The sequence below is a fragment of the Mustela lutreola genome, chromosome 1, assembly GCF_030435805.1.
Source record: "Mustela lutreola isolate mMusLut2 chromosome 1, mMusLut2.pri, whole genome shotgun sequence".
Taxonomy (NCBI): domain Eukaryota; kingdom Metazoa; phylum Chordata; class Mammalia; order Carnivora; family Mustelidae; genus Mustela; species Mustela lutreola.
Window position 1 is genome coordinate 188,128,670 of NC_081290.1, and position 15,679 is coordinate 188,144,348.

Consider the following 15,679-nt stretch of genomic DNA (forward strand, 5'->3'; position numbering starts at 1 on the left):
CCCAGTGACTCAAGCTTGGGGAAGGACCCCCCCGCCCCCAGTCCTTGGCTCCCCGGGAGTCTGTATAGTCAGCTGGTTACTGCCTTCCCCGGGGCATCGGAGGCTCTCAAGCTGAGCCCAGGAGTTATAAGAAAGGATCTGGTGGTCGTCAGATCAGAGGGATCCGGGGTGTGGGGGGTGGGTCAGAGAACAGAAGACACATTCATGGTACCTGCACCTTTCACCGTCCTGCCAGTCCTCCTACCCTGTGCCCTAGGATGTCTAGCTACAAGCTTTGTCTCCAAGCAGTTTGGGTTTATTGTGGGGTGCACCGGCGAATATACCAGAGTGGTCGGAGCGAGGCTGTGCATACCAAAGGGTCCCAGGAGCGGTGACAAAGCCTCAGGGACAGGGTTCTGCCTGGAGAGTCAAGGATAACTTCACAGCGCATGAATTCTGGAGCACTGGCTAGAGGGTTGAGAAAGAGTTTACATCAAGGAAGAAAGAAAGGGCTTTCCAGGCCACGCAGACAGGAGGTATGAGGCTGGGGAGGTGCGCTGGGACCAGATCTTGATGACTTTGTGTCCCACAATAGGGCACTCAGGTGGTAATCCACGGGTGTGGAAAGCTAACAGCATTCACTCAGGCTGTCTGTGAATGCTTTCCCTGACAGGGAACTCACTCCTTCATGTGCTAATCTGGTCTGTGGCGTAATGCCTCCAACAGCTCTTCTAAGACCTCCGTCAGCTCCTGGGGCAACGCAAGGCAACCAGTCGGTTCATCACTCATTTTACAAAGCCTTCCCTGAGTGCCTCCTGGGAATACGTTCCGGAAAGCCATCCCTGCTCTCAGGGAGCTGCATTCTGGAGAGGGTGGAGGACACTATCATATAAACAAGCACAGAACAAGATAAGTTCCTGCAGAGATAAGCCTGCAAAGGAAAGGAATCTGTACTGAAATGGAGCATACCTCTAGGACCGCCAAAGGAGGTATGTTGGCTGAATTGGTAACAAAAGGTCTATCTGAAGAGGAGAAATTTGAACTTGAGAGGAAAGCAAGGGAGGAAAGGCTTGGGGCTTGACAGCTGGCCCCGCGGTGCGACCCCTCACCAAGATGGGAGGACTGTGGGTAGGTGGGCGACGAGCCAGAAGGGTCAGCTGCCACCCACCCCTCAGACAGACCACAGGACAACCCTTCAGGAGCTATGTGGTCACACACACACGCCCAGGCTCCAGTAAGGGCTGGCTTGCCCCTGTGGGCACGTGTGGACACACACACACACAAACACACACACACACACACTGGCTCCCATGCACACCTTCCACCACTGTCCTCGGTGAGCACGCTGAGGGCCTCTCCCCACGGGGACGAAGGCACGTGAGGGACCTGCTACCCTCACAGACACAACAGTTGGGAGGCCCAGAACACAGTTTGCCTCCTTCCATGCCCTCACTCACACTGGTCCTTCCTGTGTCACTAGTTCATCTGCTTTTTTAACCTCCGCTAATCTGTACGTCCACCCCAGGGTGACTGGATTGGCTTTTCCCCCAGAGGGAAAGAAATTCTGACTCCTGAGTCATTTGAATCTGTGGCACTGAAAGGTCTCCTGACCAGAAGGAACAAGAAAATGTCACTGGCTGGTGGGAACAATTTTAATGCAAAATGCCACCTTCCGATGATTGCTCCTTTTGCTGCAGCTGCCAAGAAAAAGACACTTATCTCTTTCCCAGGGGCCAGACTCTGATCAAACAGTTTTGTACTTCCTTCTGCACCCCTTTCCCCCAGAACTAGGCATTTCGGGACAATTCTGGGCTCCTCCCAGTGCCAGCACTGGACTTCTTCTGGCAAAAGGCAAAAGGGGCCTGGGTAAGCACCCCCCAGATGACCCTTCTCGGGGCCACTGTCCCCCTCCACCTTCCAATGGAGACAAGGGGCTCCTGTTCCATCCACTCTAAACAGGGCCCTGGGACAAGGAACCTTCCAGTGGCTCCCCCCCACCCCCGCGACACTCCCCTTTGCACAGGAGGCCCCTCTTCGCTCATCTCTCCTGCCTGGATTCCAAGTGCACGTCGCGGGCAAGGCTCAAGCCCACCTTGCTCACATACCACTGTGTGCTCCGAATCTAGCACAGACCTGGCCCATGGCGGGTACCCCACAATACCTATAGAATAGGTGAATAACAGAATGAAGGAAGAAAGGAAACAAGCTCTTCGTATGGAGAGCAAAGAAGACCATTTCTGCTACTTCCCCCACTGGTTTGGGCCATGTCTCAGGAACAGGCTTCAGCACCACACTCACACGCTAGGCCTGCCTCTCCCACCCCACAGACACCATCCAGCCCAGGGCTCAGGGCCTCCTCATCCTCCTCGTTCTGGAGCTCTCCACCCGGAATGCCCTTCTGCGCCCTTGGAAATCCTGCCTCTCCTTCCATCCCCTTCTAAAGATACCTGCCAGGATGGGCAAAAGTGTAAAATGCCTCCCAAATTCCTCTCCCAACAAGTCAATCAAACACTAAACTAGGTGTGGCTGTGATCAATCTTGCAGACATATTTAAAGTCCCAAATCGTTGACTTTAAGGCACAGAGATGATTCGGGGGGGCTGACCTAATCACTGTGCACTTTCACAGCAGAGTTTCTCCTGCTGGTCACAGAAGAGAAGTCAGAGAGGCTGGAACCAAGAGGCTACGACATGCTGCTGCTGGCTTGAAGGTGGAGGGGACTGTGTGGACAGTACTTGAAAGCAGCCTGGGGGTAGGGGTAAGAGTGACCGGCAGCCAACAGCCAGCAAGACAATGGGACCTCGGTCCTACCACTGTCAACAGCCTGAATGAGCTCAGAAGTGATTTTTCCCCAGCTTCTCCATATGAGAATACCTTGAGTCAGCCTTGTGGCTACTCCGAGCCCCGCCAGACTTCTGACCTGGTACTTCTGGTACTGGGAAGTCAGAAAAACGGGTCCCCAACCTGCTGAGAACAAATATCTACGCAGCCCCTCTGCTTCTGGCTAGGTTGGCGCAGCCCCAGTGAGCTGCTGGCCCCTGCTTTGTGTGGACACTGGGGAGGAGACCAGGACCTGTGTGGGCCACACAGTGGCCAGGAGGCTAGAAAGACCCGGAAATGGGACAGAACCTCTGGGTCCCAGGAGGTCAGCTTGGGTCACCGCAGGCCTTCTCCTGGCCAGACTTCTGACCTACAGTACTGGGAAGTCAGATCTAGGTGTTGTAGTGGTTTTGTTGTTTTCTTCCTCATGATTTTCTTTTTCTTTTCTTCTTCTTATTTTTTTTTTTAAATGGTGGCTAAATGCATATAACATAAAATTTACCATCTTTTTCATGTCCAGATCAGTGGCGTCAAATACCTGTGGATTGCCGTACTAACGATCTCCAGAACAGGTTTTATCTTGCAAAACAGAATCTCGGTCCCCATCAAACACTACTTCTCACCACCCCTGTTCTCTCCCTACAGTCCCCAGCAACATGTGTCTGCGAGTTCAGAGGTGTTGTTTGAAAGTATTCAGTTTGTGCAGCACCTGGGTAGCTCAGTCGGTTAAGCATCTACCTTCGGCTCAGGTCATGATCTTAGGGTCCTGGGATCAAGCCCCATATGGGGCTCCCTGCTCAGCAGGGAGTCTGCTTCTCCCTCTCCCTCTGCCCCTCCATCCACTGCTCAACCCTTTCTCAAATGAATAAAATCTTTAAAAAAATAGATGAATAAAAAAATAAACTACTCGGTTTGTGTAATTTCTTGTGTCCTGAGAAGAGCGCCCCCTGTCTAAGTCCTTTGCTCCCGCCCCTATGGTGATGCACACTGTCCTTCTTCCAGCTTCCTTAGTGTGCTCTCTGGAAGCCCAGACCCTGGTCAGGGCAGCTTTAGTGCTCCCGTCTGCATGGACAAGCACAACTTGGGAGCCCCTTAGCCTGTTATCATAACAGCTAATAAAAATGACATCACCACATACCCCCTGGTCAAGCATCGACTGTGTCATAAGCACTTACATACGCCTCACCAAGAACAAAACAAAAACAAAAACACCAAGACGGTGGTATTCATAAAGAAAATAAAATAACAACCCGCTAATTTACAGCATGCCAGATACCATGCGAAGACTCTTGTGTATTTCCTCATTCAAACCTCACTGCCTTCTGAGGTCAAGATTCTTATTAGCCCATTTCAGAGAGGATGAGAAAGACTCAGAGAGATTAAAAGTAAAGACTTGCCCAGGCTGACACAGCTAAAAAATGGCACAACCCCGAGGCTGATGACCATGAAGTTACGCGTGTTGGCACCTAGCGGGCAGGCTGTGTGGACCGGCCTTGTGGAGTTTGATCAGAGACCCTCAAGGCTGGAGGAGACTGGGCAGAACTGGTCAGGATGCCAGGAGAACACTGCAGGGCAAATTCAGGGTCAGATGCTGGAACTGGGCCCAGTGGCTTCAAACCATGGGGGACAAAGATGGAGGGAAACTGAGGGAGGGTCATGCAACCCCAGGCTTCTCCTTCAGTTACTGCAACTCTGCATTTCACTATTTTATATGTTGGAGTCCCAGATAACGTTCCAAAACGGAGTTCCACTGCTGAAAACATAGTCTGAAAACCACGAAGCTCTTCCAAACCTTTTTGCTATAAAGATGGTATAGTCACTATAAAAGCTCAGAGAGGTGAAGTCACTTCCTTCAGCTCACACAGCTTTTTTGTGGTCCAACCAAGACTAGATCACAGGTCTTCTCTCAGATCTTCTTTGGGTCACTGGGAAGACTGAATAGTAGACAACCAAACTCCTAAATTACCTGGGTTTCTGTTGGGCTTGAAGCTGACCTTAGCCAAAAAGACTTCCAGGCACAAAAAGACCCCACACAAAGAATGAGCACTGTCCTGGGAGTCAGCTCCAGGTATGCGGGTCTCAACTCTGTCTCTACCTATGTGTCTGACCTAAGGCAACTGGTTTTTCTTCCCCAGGCCTCAGTTTCCCCACCTGAACAGTGAGGGTTTGGGCTGGGTGCCTGTGTATTTTTTCCCAGCATCGATGCGATGTGAGTTTGTGCTGCTGGGATGACGGGAAGGCTGGCAAGGAAGAAGCCCAGCCGGAGAGCAGTGACGCAGCAATGCTTTCCAGCTCTCTCCGCGGGCACCCCACCCCCACAACACATGATGAGAAGCATTAAAATACAAAGCAGCTTCAGACAGGGGAGCAAAGCGGAGGTGCTGAAACCCAGGCACAAGGTGTCAGCACCAGAGGAAGTAATTTAATAAGGGCCCGCTTGGAAATTATATCACCCCAAATAATATAATAAACCCTAATTTACTCACATTTATCTCTCAGAGTTTTTTGGGGAAAGCATAATCTTGCCTGCTCTACAGTGATGGATTAGCGCAATGGAAACTCCACTGGGAAATAAAAAAAATACATCTTGTAGTTTTTGACGCGTTATTATTCAGTGTTATCTCGCATGCCTCATTCCAGGCCCATTACTCATGTTCAGTTTTTCCCTTCCGTTATGTGTCCCCTCCCCTTCTTAAAAATTGGGGCTAGAGGCAGGGCTGTGGGCTCATGGCTCCGCTCGGCCACTCCCCTGAGCCTGCCCAGTGTGAGGGTTTCCAGGGTTGGGCAGGGGGTGGTAGGAGAGAGGTGGTCCTCCAGGAAGCCTCTCCAGGGGAGGATGGGCATTGTTGGTGGTCTGGGGGTGGGGGGGCGGGGGGGCGCTGCCTCCTCTCAGTCCCTTCTTCCAGCCTGAAATCAACATCATACCCACAGCTCTGCGGGAACCCCCTGGCCCCCGAAGTCAGAAGGAATGCTGGAGCTCCCTTCTCTCCGGCTGACCACCTGGGCTGGCCGTGAAATGCTTATGTCAGAGCTCACTGAGGGACTTGGGATAGGGAACTATCTGGGGCAGGAGAGGGGGCTTTATTGGAAGAGCATAGGGCCATCTCTGGGAACCAAAGGATAGGGAAGCGCACTCAGCCAGCCAGACCTCACACTGAAGTGGAGAGTAAAGAACCAGGAATGATTTCTGTGTTTCCTCTCTCTCTCCCTCCCCCTCTCTCTCTCCCTCCTCCTCCCCCTGTCCCCCTCCCCCTGTCTCCCTCCCCCTCCCCCTCCCTCCCCCTCCCTCCCTCTCTCTCTCCATCCCTCTCTCTGCCTCTATGAATCTGCTCTTGCCTTACTTCCTAGAGACTGGCTTTCCGTGTATGTGATTGAAACTGGGCTTCCCAGTTGCCCATCACCTCCCACATCCAGCCTCCCGCTGACCATGTCTCAACTCTCCATTTGCAGGACAGAGTCCCCGAAGGGCCAGGCACCAGCAGACCCAGGCTGGTCTGGAGCAAGGGCAGCGGACGGCAGGGATGGCCCGGGCTTTTTAGCGGGCCGCTCTCCCAGAAGGGAGGCTCTCGAGGAGGTGACTGCTGTGACTTAAACTTCCAAGGTTCGGTGGGCTTGTGTGTAAAATGGGGATGGCCCCAGGAAATGAGGTCCTGGAAGAGAAGGGCTTTGTAAAGGGTATCATGTGCAGTTGGCCCCCTCCCCCAACTCTCCCCGATTACCCGGCAAGGCCCCTCCTCCCCCCTCCCAGAAGAAACAAGGGGCCTTCTCCGCCCTAAGCAAGGCCAGTCTCTGGTGGAAGCAACGGGAACTACCTGTGTGGTTGGTGCTCCTCTTCCAGCCACGGGAAGGCCGCCCTCTGCAAACCTGCTCTCTTCAGGAGAAGGAAGGGAAAGGGGAAGGCCCACGGCACCCTGGGAGATGCCATGCATAATTGCTAATAAGCAGGCGTGACTGAGTCTTAACAATAATTAAAGTTACCAACTGAGAACTTGTCCATTTCGGGGTCTAATGGTTTTTCAGCACATTAAACATTAAAGGGGTAATCACCTCACATGCACCGGTGCCCACACAGCAGCCCTGTGTCATGCCTGCTGACAGTAGGAAACTGCAGGCAGGAGCCCCAAGCAGAACCTGGGGCAGTGGGGTGGGGGGGTCTCTTCTCCTCCCCTGGGATTCCAGACACAAAACCCCAGCAGACAGCTCCCGCAAGGCCCGGTCACCGCCGGCAGGAGCTGGCCTGGGCCTGGGCAGAATACCTCCACAGACTGCAGGGCCCGAGGTCAAAAAGAAATCAGGCTCCCCGGTCAGGAAAGCCGTTCCAAAGTCCTCTTGCCACCTCTCCTGCCCTGACTCTACTCCAGGGAGGGGCACTCCACTGCCCCTCACCGCAACCTGCCTGGTGGACCTCATCCCTCACGGAATTGGACAGATCCCGGACATTCCCAGAAACAGGACCCTCTGTAATTCTGTGCACCATGTTAGGCTCTTCATATGTTCCCTCTTATTTCCTACAATCTGTGGGGCCGATTCTGTTATTCCCATTTTGAAGTCAAGGAAATGTTGGCTCAGAGAAGCTGATGAGTTTGCGCAAGATCACACAGCTCTGAGAGGAGGTATCGATAGTCAAACCCAAGTATACCTTCCCCAGTGCCTCTGCTCTTTAGAGAAACCCTCCCCAGTGCACTGGCCTGACTCCTGTTGGCCTGACTGTCCACATGCCCTGACAAGTTCTGGGCCACAGGAATGGGGCTGGGACAACGGACTTCATCAGAGGTGCAGTAACGTGGCTCTTGACCTGGAACTGGGAGACCAGGGCTCCTCGGGTCCCTCGGGCAAGTTGTTTAACCCAGCTCATGCTTCAGTTTCCTCAACTAAGAAATGGAAGACTATTATCTACTGCACAGGATTTTTAGGAGCCATCAAAAGAGTTCCTAGGCAAGGCTTAGCGAGCTGGAAGTCACCATGGTCATCATCGCCATTTTGGCCTTCGACACTGCCCTGTGATGACTGGCAATGGTACAAGTGGGGATAAAAGTGAGCGTGGGGCCTTCATAGGTTTCTGTGCACACCAGTGACATGTATGCCCACCTGTCTCCCTCTCACTCCTCGTGTCTCCATGCATGCGTGTGTCTTTGTGTGACCCTTCCCATCTACAGATTTCTCAGGAATGGGGAATTAACTGACCAAGATTTCCATTCCATCCTGACTCTGCCGGAACTCCACAGGTTCCGGCAGAGGCCAAATAATGGTGCCGTGTTCAGTGAGCCCTCCCCAACTACTCCCAACCCTCCGCTGTTCCCCAACCATCACAGGGCCCCTTACTCTGGCACCCCCTCAGCCCACTCTCCCTGGGCAGTGGCCTTACTCCAGACCTTACGATTTCCTCTCCAAGGTGCACCTGACCTGAGGTACCTCTCCTAGCAGCTAATATATTTGCATTTGATGGGGTCTTTCAAGCTTTCTCTCAAAGGTAGTATGTCTTTGGGAAGATGGGGACAAAATGGCCTACAGCCTCTCAGGAAGACACTTATGATTCCCCTTAGCTTGAGCAGACCTACCTCCACACACAACACAGACCAGCACAGAGGTCTGTGAGCTCAGGTTCACTGGAATGCCAAATGACATCATCTTTGCAATAACAGGGCCCACCCCGGAGGTCCCTAGGTTTTGGAAAGATACTTATTGGCCAAGGCCTGCATCCCACCCCCTGATCTTAGTCCTGGACCTTGACCAGCCCTGGGAGCCTGAACAAGGTGCTGATGTTTTCCTTGGTTGCCCCTTCGGGAAAGAGGACCTGGGAACACAGAGCCTTCTCAGACAGTGGGTGGAAGAGGGACAGACACAATCGGTCTTTCCTCAGCCAAGCATCAGTATTTCCCTCTGTGCAGCGGTGGCAAGAATGACTCACGGCAGAATTAGAAGTGACAGCAGATGGAAGCGCATGGCAGACACCCCTTTCTGCTGGAGGATAACTGACCCACACCACCACCCTAGGAACAGATCTCAACTCTCTATAGCAGCAACGCCACCTCCTGCATGAAGCTTTTCTGGCACCTGTCCCAACGTCAGGAAACTAATCAATAGTGTCCCCCAGGATTCCCACAGTGCAGCGCGCATGCCTCCCTCCCGCACTAACTCACCGGCTGCGGTGTGTTTACCCATGAGCTTGTGTGCTCCTCTGCGCCCCGCTGAACCACAGGCCCTCGAGGGTGGGGCTATGCCTTATTCCTGGGCATGCCCAGGCTGCCTGGCGCACAGATGGGGCATGAATACAGGAGTCCAGTTCCCCAGAGTCAGTGTCCTTTGTGTGGAACTGCCCACCTACCCCCGCCCCCACTGCCCCACTCACCTTGCAGTAAGGGTGGCCACCTTCCCATGCTCTGCCTGTCCCCTCTATCTTGGACCTCTCCTAACGCCCGCAGCCCTCAGACTTCCCAGGTCAGACTGCACCGAACCCTGGCAGGGAAGGTCAGGCATCAGCCACATCCCCGCCACCCCCTCCCCCAGCATCAGGGTGCCTAGGCTTATGCAGACCCCCTCTGCCTCCGCTGCTCCCGGCCACTGACATGGCCTCTACTGCCCTAGAGCGCCCTTCACCTGCCCACCCCAGGCCTGGACAGTCTCAGCTCTCCCTCAGGCTCTGGTCTCATCCCTTCCTCTCCCACTTCCCCCCTCCTGTTCCTACTTTTTACACAAAATCCCAGACTTGTCCCTAATGCAGAAATGGAATTATCTATAAGATTTTGAAAGGACAAATGTGCGGGGAGCCAAAGGCACCAAGCTCTCCTCTCTCCTTCCCTTTGATAAATTCCTTGCCTGATCCAGCAGTCTTCCAATTAGGTGGATTAATCTATAACAGAGAGCTCTGGGGGAGGAGGGAGGAGCTGCTTACAGAAGGCAGTAAGTTCTGTGGGAAAGAGCCCGTCTGTTCACAGGAGGGTGCCCCTCCCCCAGAGGCCGGACTGCTCCTTCAGCGTCAGGCCACGTGTGCCCCTTACTCATTGCAATAAGCTCCCCATCCTCTTCACCCTGTTTGCTCGTAACAGGACACTATCAAGTCTCTAGGGCTCTCCCTGTTTTATCCATAATAAAATTGAAGCTTAGAGAGAGGTCTCCCAAAGCTCCTGGGTATTCAGGATGCTCCCCATTGTACCTGCCCTTCCAGGCTCCCAGCTGCCCCATCATACAGGCCACAATGGTCCCCAAAAAGCTGGGAGAGCAGCGAGCTCCGCAGCAGACCCATCCTTGGACACGCATAAGAGCATGAGACTTGAGACAACAAGACATCCTTTCTGGCGCAGCTGACTACAGCAAGGCCGGAGATGCCACGGGAAGGGCATCCTTAGTTTACCAGACTCTGGGAGAAGGGGACTGTCCCAGCTGGCTGAAGGACAGAGTACGAGCCGCAAGGTACAGCAAGCAATCTGGGTATGCGTGAGGCTTTGCAGTGTCTGGCGAGACTTCCTGCACAGAAGCTGGTCCCCTGGGAGCAGATGGCTGCGGCAGATGAGAGCCCTGCGTCCTGCCCTTGTGCCGAGCCCACGCTCCATGCTCTAGCCCTGGCTTCCTCGGGCAGTAAGGAGCAGCCCAGCAGGACTGGCTCCACATCTCCTCCCCCAATGCCCCAGGAATGAGGCTGGAGTGGCTCAGAAAAGGCAACGCTTGCTCAGCGCCGCTCCACCCAGGTCCATGGTGGGCTGCCGCAGCGACCCCTCAGCAGCTCCCAGACCCAGCTCAGAGGGAGGGAGGCTCTGCCTCCAGAGCGCCCCTTCCACCCTCTCAGGCTCCTGTGTCCCTGAGGAACACGCATGAAAGGATGCCCCGGGGCCCCGTTCTAGAGGGAGGAGTTGCAGAATCACACATGCGCCCCAAGTCAGGTCCTACTGGGAACCTGGCACCTTCTAGTCAGAAGGCTCTCAGGGTCAAACTGAAAAGAATCTGGCAGAGCATCCTGATGAACCCCCTCCTGTTACAGATGTAGAAACTGAGGCTCTGAGTAGGGGAGTGACTTGCCCAGGGTTGAACAGTGAAACCATTGAAGATCCGGGAGTAAGACCAGGTCTCCCAGCATCCGGTCCTGGACCCGCCCCACAACATCTTACAGTAGGTCAAGTCGCTGAGTTCTGGAGGAGATGACTCAGCCAGAGGCCTGGGAGAGATTCTGCAAGATCGAGAAATCTTCCAGATGTGCGCGTTATTTGGTTGAGAACTTTTCAGTGTGACTCAGTTGACTGAGCATCTGACTCTTGCTGTCGGCTCAGGTCAGCGTCTTGGCTCTGGGAGCGAACCCCGCGTCGGGCTCTGCGCTCAGCGTGGTGTCTGCTGGAGATTCTCTTGCACCCCCTCCCTCTGCCCCTCCTCCCCCTGCTCTTTCTCTATAATAAATAAATAAATCTTTAGAAATTTTTTAAAAATACTTTCCAAAATTGCAAGGGCACTTTGTACTTAAATGTATCATTAATTGTTGAGCGTCTGCTGTGTGCAGGGTGCTAGAGCAGGTACCACGGGAAACGGAAGAGGAAAAGCACCGTCTGGTCCTCAAGAGGCTTGCTCTCCACACACTCACTGCCGTTCCACTGTGCATATTCAGTGGTCAACACGGGTGAGACCCATGGCTTCTGGAAACTTCTGGAAACCTGCATTCCAGTAGATAACTCCAGCTTATTAAGCATTTACTACATGCTAGAAACTCCACTAAGTACTCTACCTGTCTTATCCTGTATCATCTTCACAAGAGGTATATGAATGCTGGTTTACAGATAAGGAAACTGAGGTCCAAAAGAGTTAAGAATCGTGCCCATGTTCAGGTACCACTTAGCAGAGCTGGGATTTGAACCCTGGCCATTTAATTTCAACGGCTATAGTTTTATTTGCTGTTACCACATTGTGTTAGTGTGAAAAAGTTCCAAAGGATATACATCCTCCCAAACAGGGCCATGCAAGCCACCTGCCCCAGAAGCTGTCGGTGTGCACACTCGTGAGTCCCCGGGGCCCTGATATACAGAGTTGTGCCATCACTGTAATTTATAGGCCTATCATATTCAAATTTGGATTCAACCCTTGGTGGCCCCACTACACTTTATCCTGGTAATGATTTATTGGTTTAATTGAGACTTCACTTAGGTAGAACTCATTGCCTCAAGCGCTAGGGGTTCCAAAAGCCCCCATCCGAGGCCAAGATTGGCCCAAGCCAGCTCCCTCTCCCCTGGCTCCTCTGACTACAGCCACAGAGTGATAGAAAGCTGCAAGCAGTCCCCCAAGGGAAAGACTATTCTCCCTGAAAGACAAATGGCCTTGTTTCCCATGGAGAAGGCCCTGATGCTCAGTGGCCCTTGGGGGGGTGAGTGAGAGCAGCACCCAGATAGGTCAGCGCTGTCAGGAGAGAAGGCAGGGGCAGCAAGCTCGTAGGGGGCCCAGCTGGGGAGAGGTGAGCCCTGTCACTGCCAGGGAGCGAGCCTGTGACAGCAGTTTAGCAGATCTAATGAACAGCCCAGCTTCCCCATGTCAACCCTGACATCTCTGTTTCCCCAGGCGGCGGCACCCGTCCGTCGGCAGGCCCAGGACCTACTCCAGGCCATCACCCTCCCTGGCAGCCAGTGCCAAAGAATTGGCTAAGTGACTGTGAAAGGAAGAGCTGAGAAGAGCAAGGGCACGAGTTGAGCCGCTGCAGGAAGGAGCTTCTGCACGGTTGCACAGGCCCTGGCCACAACAGAGGTCAGAGAGGGGGACCGGGGGTCACCTTGAGAAGCCAACAATTACCAAGGACCTACTGTGTGGGAGCCCTGCCAGGCCATTTGGGGGAATTTGGAAATGAACGAGATGCAATCGGTCCTACAAGGCCTTCAGTCTGGTAAAAAGCTGAGACGGCAACAATATCAGGCAGACCTTGAGAGTGGCAAACAAGTTACTAGGCGAGTGCAGAGGACAGACCCATCACTCCCAACTCAGAGGCCGGGAAAGGGCTTTATGGAAGAAGCAACTTGGAGGTGAGTCTTGAATGATGGGTGGGGTTCTGATAGGCAGGAGAACCACGGGAGCCAAAGAAGACAGGCCGAAAAGCATGGGGATTCCAGGAAATCAGCTTGACTGAATCCCAGGACACTGGAGGTAGAACCAAACAGCTAAGTGGACACCCAGAGACGGAAGGTCTTTTATGCCAGGGGAAGGAATTTGTGTTTTATTTAAAAGATAATAGGGATCTATTAAAAGTCGTTGATTTGGGTAATGATATGGTCAAAATTGGGAATGGCCAGGAGACCATCAGCGTTATACTGGTGAGAAAGCCCACCAGGCTTTTCTACTCTCCAGGCAAGGAGCAGAAAGAGGATAAGTGAGGGTTAAGTGTGACCGAATAGAACAGAAACCCAGGATAAAGGGACTGTACCCAAAAGAGGTCTGAAGAGGAGGCCAGTTCAGGGTCAAGATGGGTGGTCCAGATATGTCGTGGACCTTGGCTCCCCCTCTTCCTACTCTAACATCCTAGCAAATGACTTCCATCCTCAAGGTCACTTCAGGGACCAAAATAGCTCCTGGAGTTTCTGTCCTCATTTCTACGTTTTAGGCAACAGAAGGAAGGAAGGAGGAGAAAGCAAAAAGCTCCCACTGAGTCAGCTCCCTTAAGGACACGATTTCTCCTACAGCGTTTCCTCTTACATCTCCTTGACCGGATTTAGGCAGACAGCCAGTAGTAACTGAGAAGGAGGGTGGGAAATGGAATCTTCTGGGTGGATCCACTGCGCCCTGAATACATTCAGGATTTGTCACTAGGGAGAAGGGGGGATGGCTATTGGAGGACAATGAGCAGCCTCTGACCCGGGGAATGGGCAAAGCCTCTGAGCTGTGAGCATAAGGGCCAGGGAGGGTACCGAGTCCAGGGGCAAAAACAGGGGCATCCAAAGAAAGAGGAGGTTTGGGAGTGCAGATGACCCCTGGTTCTCATCTTCAGATGACATCCTGCTGGGGTCCCTGCCTCGCTAGCAGCCAGAGACTCCCACCAGCCTCCCCACCTTTCCAGGGGTCAAGCCCTGGAGACAAGCCTCAGCTGCAGAGGGCGAGTGGAGATGGGGGGCTGGGAAGGAAGCCAGAATCACTTGGCAGGGCGGTGGCGGGAACAGCCGGAAGTCTGACACCACTTGTCCAGAGCTACCTGGCCACAGAAGGAAACCAGGCAAATGGGACTCTGAAGCCAGAGTCATGAGTAGAAGCGAATACAGGGCATGAATTGGGAGGCTAGCTCCAGAAAGCTTTCTCTAGATGGACTGCAACATGGGGTGTTCCTCGGCCTAATGAGGAGCCCACAGAGCAGCAGAATAAATTCCCCTGCCCCACGATATCAGGAAGACTTCCCAGGGCTTGGCTTCTGGTCTCCCCCACAGCTCACATGCCGCCCCTGTGGGGAGAGCTGGAGGCAGCAGAAGGACAGGTCGGGGTGGCTGTTGGCCGACTCTTCTCCCCTCCTTCACTCCAGCAAAGGAGGGGGGCGAAGACCACAGGTTGAACACCTTCCGGCAAGAGTGGGTTCTCTGTGTACAAATGAGTGTGATGAACATCCCCCGTTCCTCAGCTCTCTTTGGGGTCAGCTATTTCTTTTTTCCAAATGTGCTCTCCTTTTACAATATTTTGGTTCACCCCGGCAGTTTGCATTACAACACAAATCTCTGGGTTTTCCGAAATGTCTAACATGGGGATGGGAAATGATTTCACTTCACCAGCCGGTGCCAGCAAATTGTTAGTGGCCCTCTAGAATTCTGTGTTGAGAAGGATTCTGAGGACTCCTCTTGACTCAGTGGGAAAAAGGAGCTATTATCAATTCTGATGTCTGCCATGGGAAGGCAGGGAAGGGGAAGTGGAACACACGCCAGCTGATTGCCATTCCTGGTTTAGTACTTTATCTCTCATATTTAATACGTGTTTATTAAATCAAGGCCTGAGCTCCAGGGGGTCATTCAAAAGGAGTGTCATCCTTTCGCTCTGTAAGTCCCTCCCCTGGCCTGGGTCTGGAATGATCACAAGCTCTTCTGTCTTAAAACTCAGGCAGGTGTCTAGGCAGGGTGAGCTCTAGAAGGATTTACTGGACTATACATGCAGATTTATTGTAGGCAGCTCACATTTGTCTCTCTGGGAGATTTTCTTCCTGCAACCAAAGCTCTGATCCCTTGGCCCAGAATTCCGTGCAGTCTGGAGAACACCTAAGGCCAGACAGGGTGAGTATGGAATGGAGTAATGGAGTAACTCTCTGCTCCCTGAACTCTAAATAGAATCAGACAGCTCTCAGGACCCCAAATCTTGAAGGCTCATGAAAACAAACAAACAAAACAATAAAAACAACAAAACCTAGGGTAGGCCAATTCCTATGCCCAGATGCAGCCTGACTATTAAAAGAGGTCCCCAGTTCTTCCCCAATCCTCCCCTAACAGATACTAGGGCCTCTCAGCCCGGAGGGTGCCGCTCTTCAGCTTGGCGGAGCCTCGGTGCTCCCCCACCCCCCACCTCTGCCCTAGCCAAGAGCACAGCCTCACCCTCCACTGGGCAGGCTGGCACGCTCCTTGTTAACTCTCCTGAGCCCTCCGACGTTAGCCAGCTAACGAGAACGGATCTGACAGAGCAGGATTACCCACTCGGAGGGAGCCGAGTGATTGTGTTTACTCCCAAACCTGGCCCTATTTAGTGGTCTGTGTGCATCATTAATCTTCTTCCACAATCCGTTCCCCATCTGCTCCCACTTTTTAATGAACTGCCACTTGTCGCACTCAATAAAATCAGCACTTTGCGAGAATTTCAGCAAGGATGGACGGACGAAGGAAGGCAAGAGGCAGCCTGAACAGGCGATGGGGGAGAATGAGGGAAAAACCAGAAGGGGGGGTCGGGGGCGTGCTGGGCAA

At 53.2% G+C, this 15,679-nt stretch overlaps 1 long non-coding RNA gene across 1 annotated transcript in view; it reads right to left on the reverse strand.

Annotated features, from left to right (window-relative positions):
* Positions 1–6,676, reverse strand: part of LOC131820338 (uncharacterized) — a 121,167-nt gene extending 114,491 nt beyond the window's left edge. Inside the window, exon 1 of the long non-coding RNA XR_009349592.1 lies at positions 6,611–6,676. This is a non-coding gene — a long non-coding RNA (uncharacterized LOC131820338). The remainder of the gene's footprint in view (positions 1–6,610) is intronic.
* Positions 6,677–15,679: the final 9,003 nt, after the last annotated feature.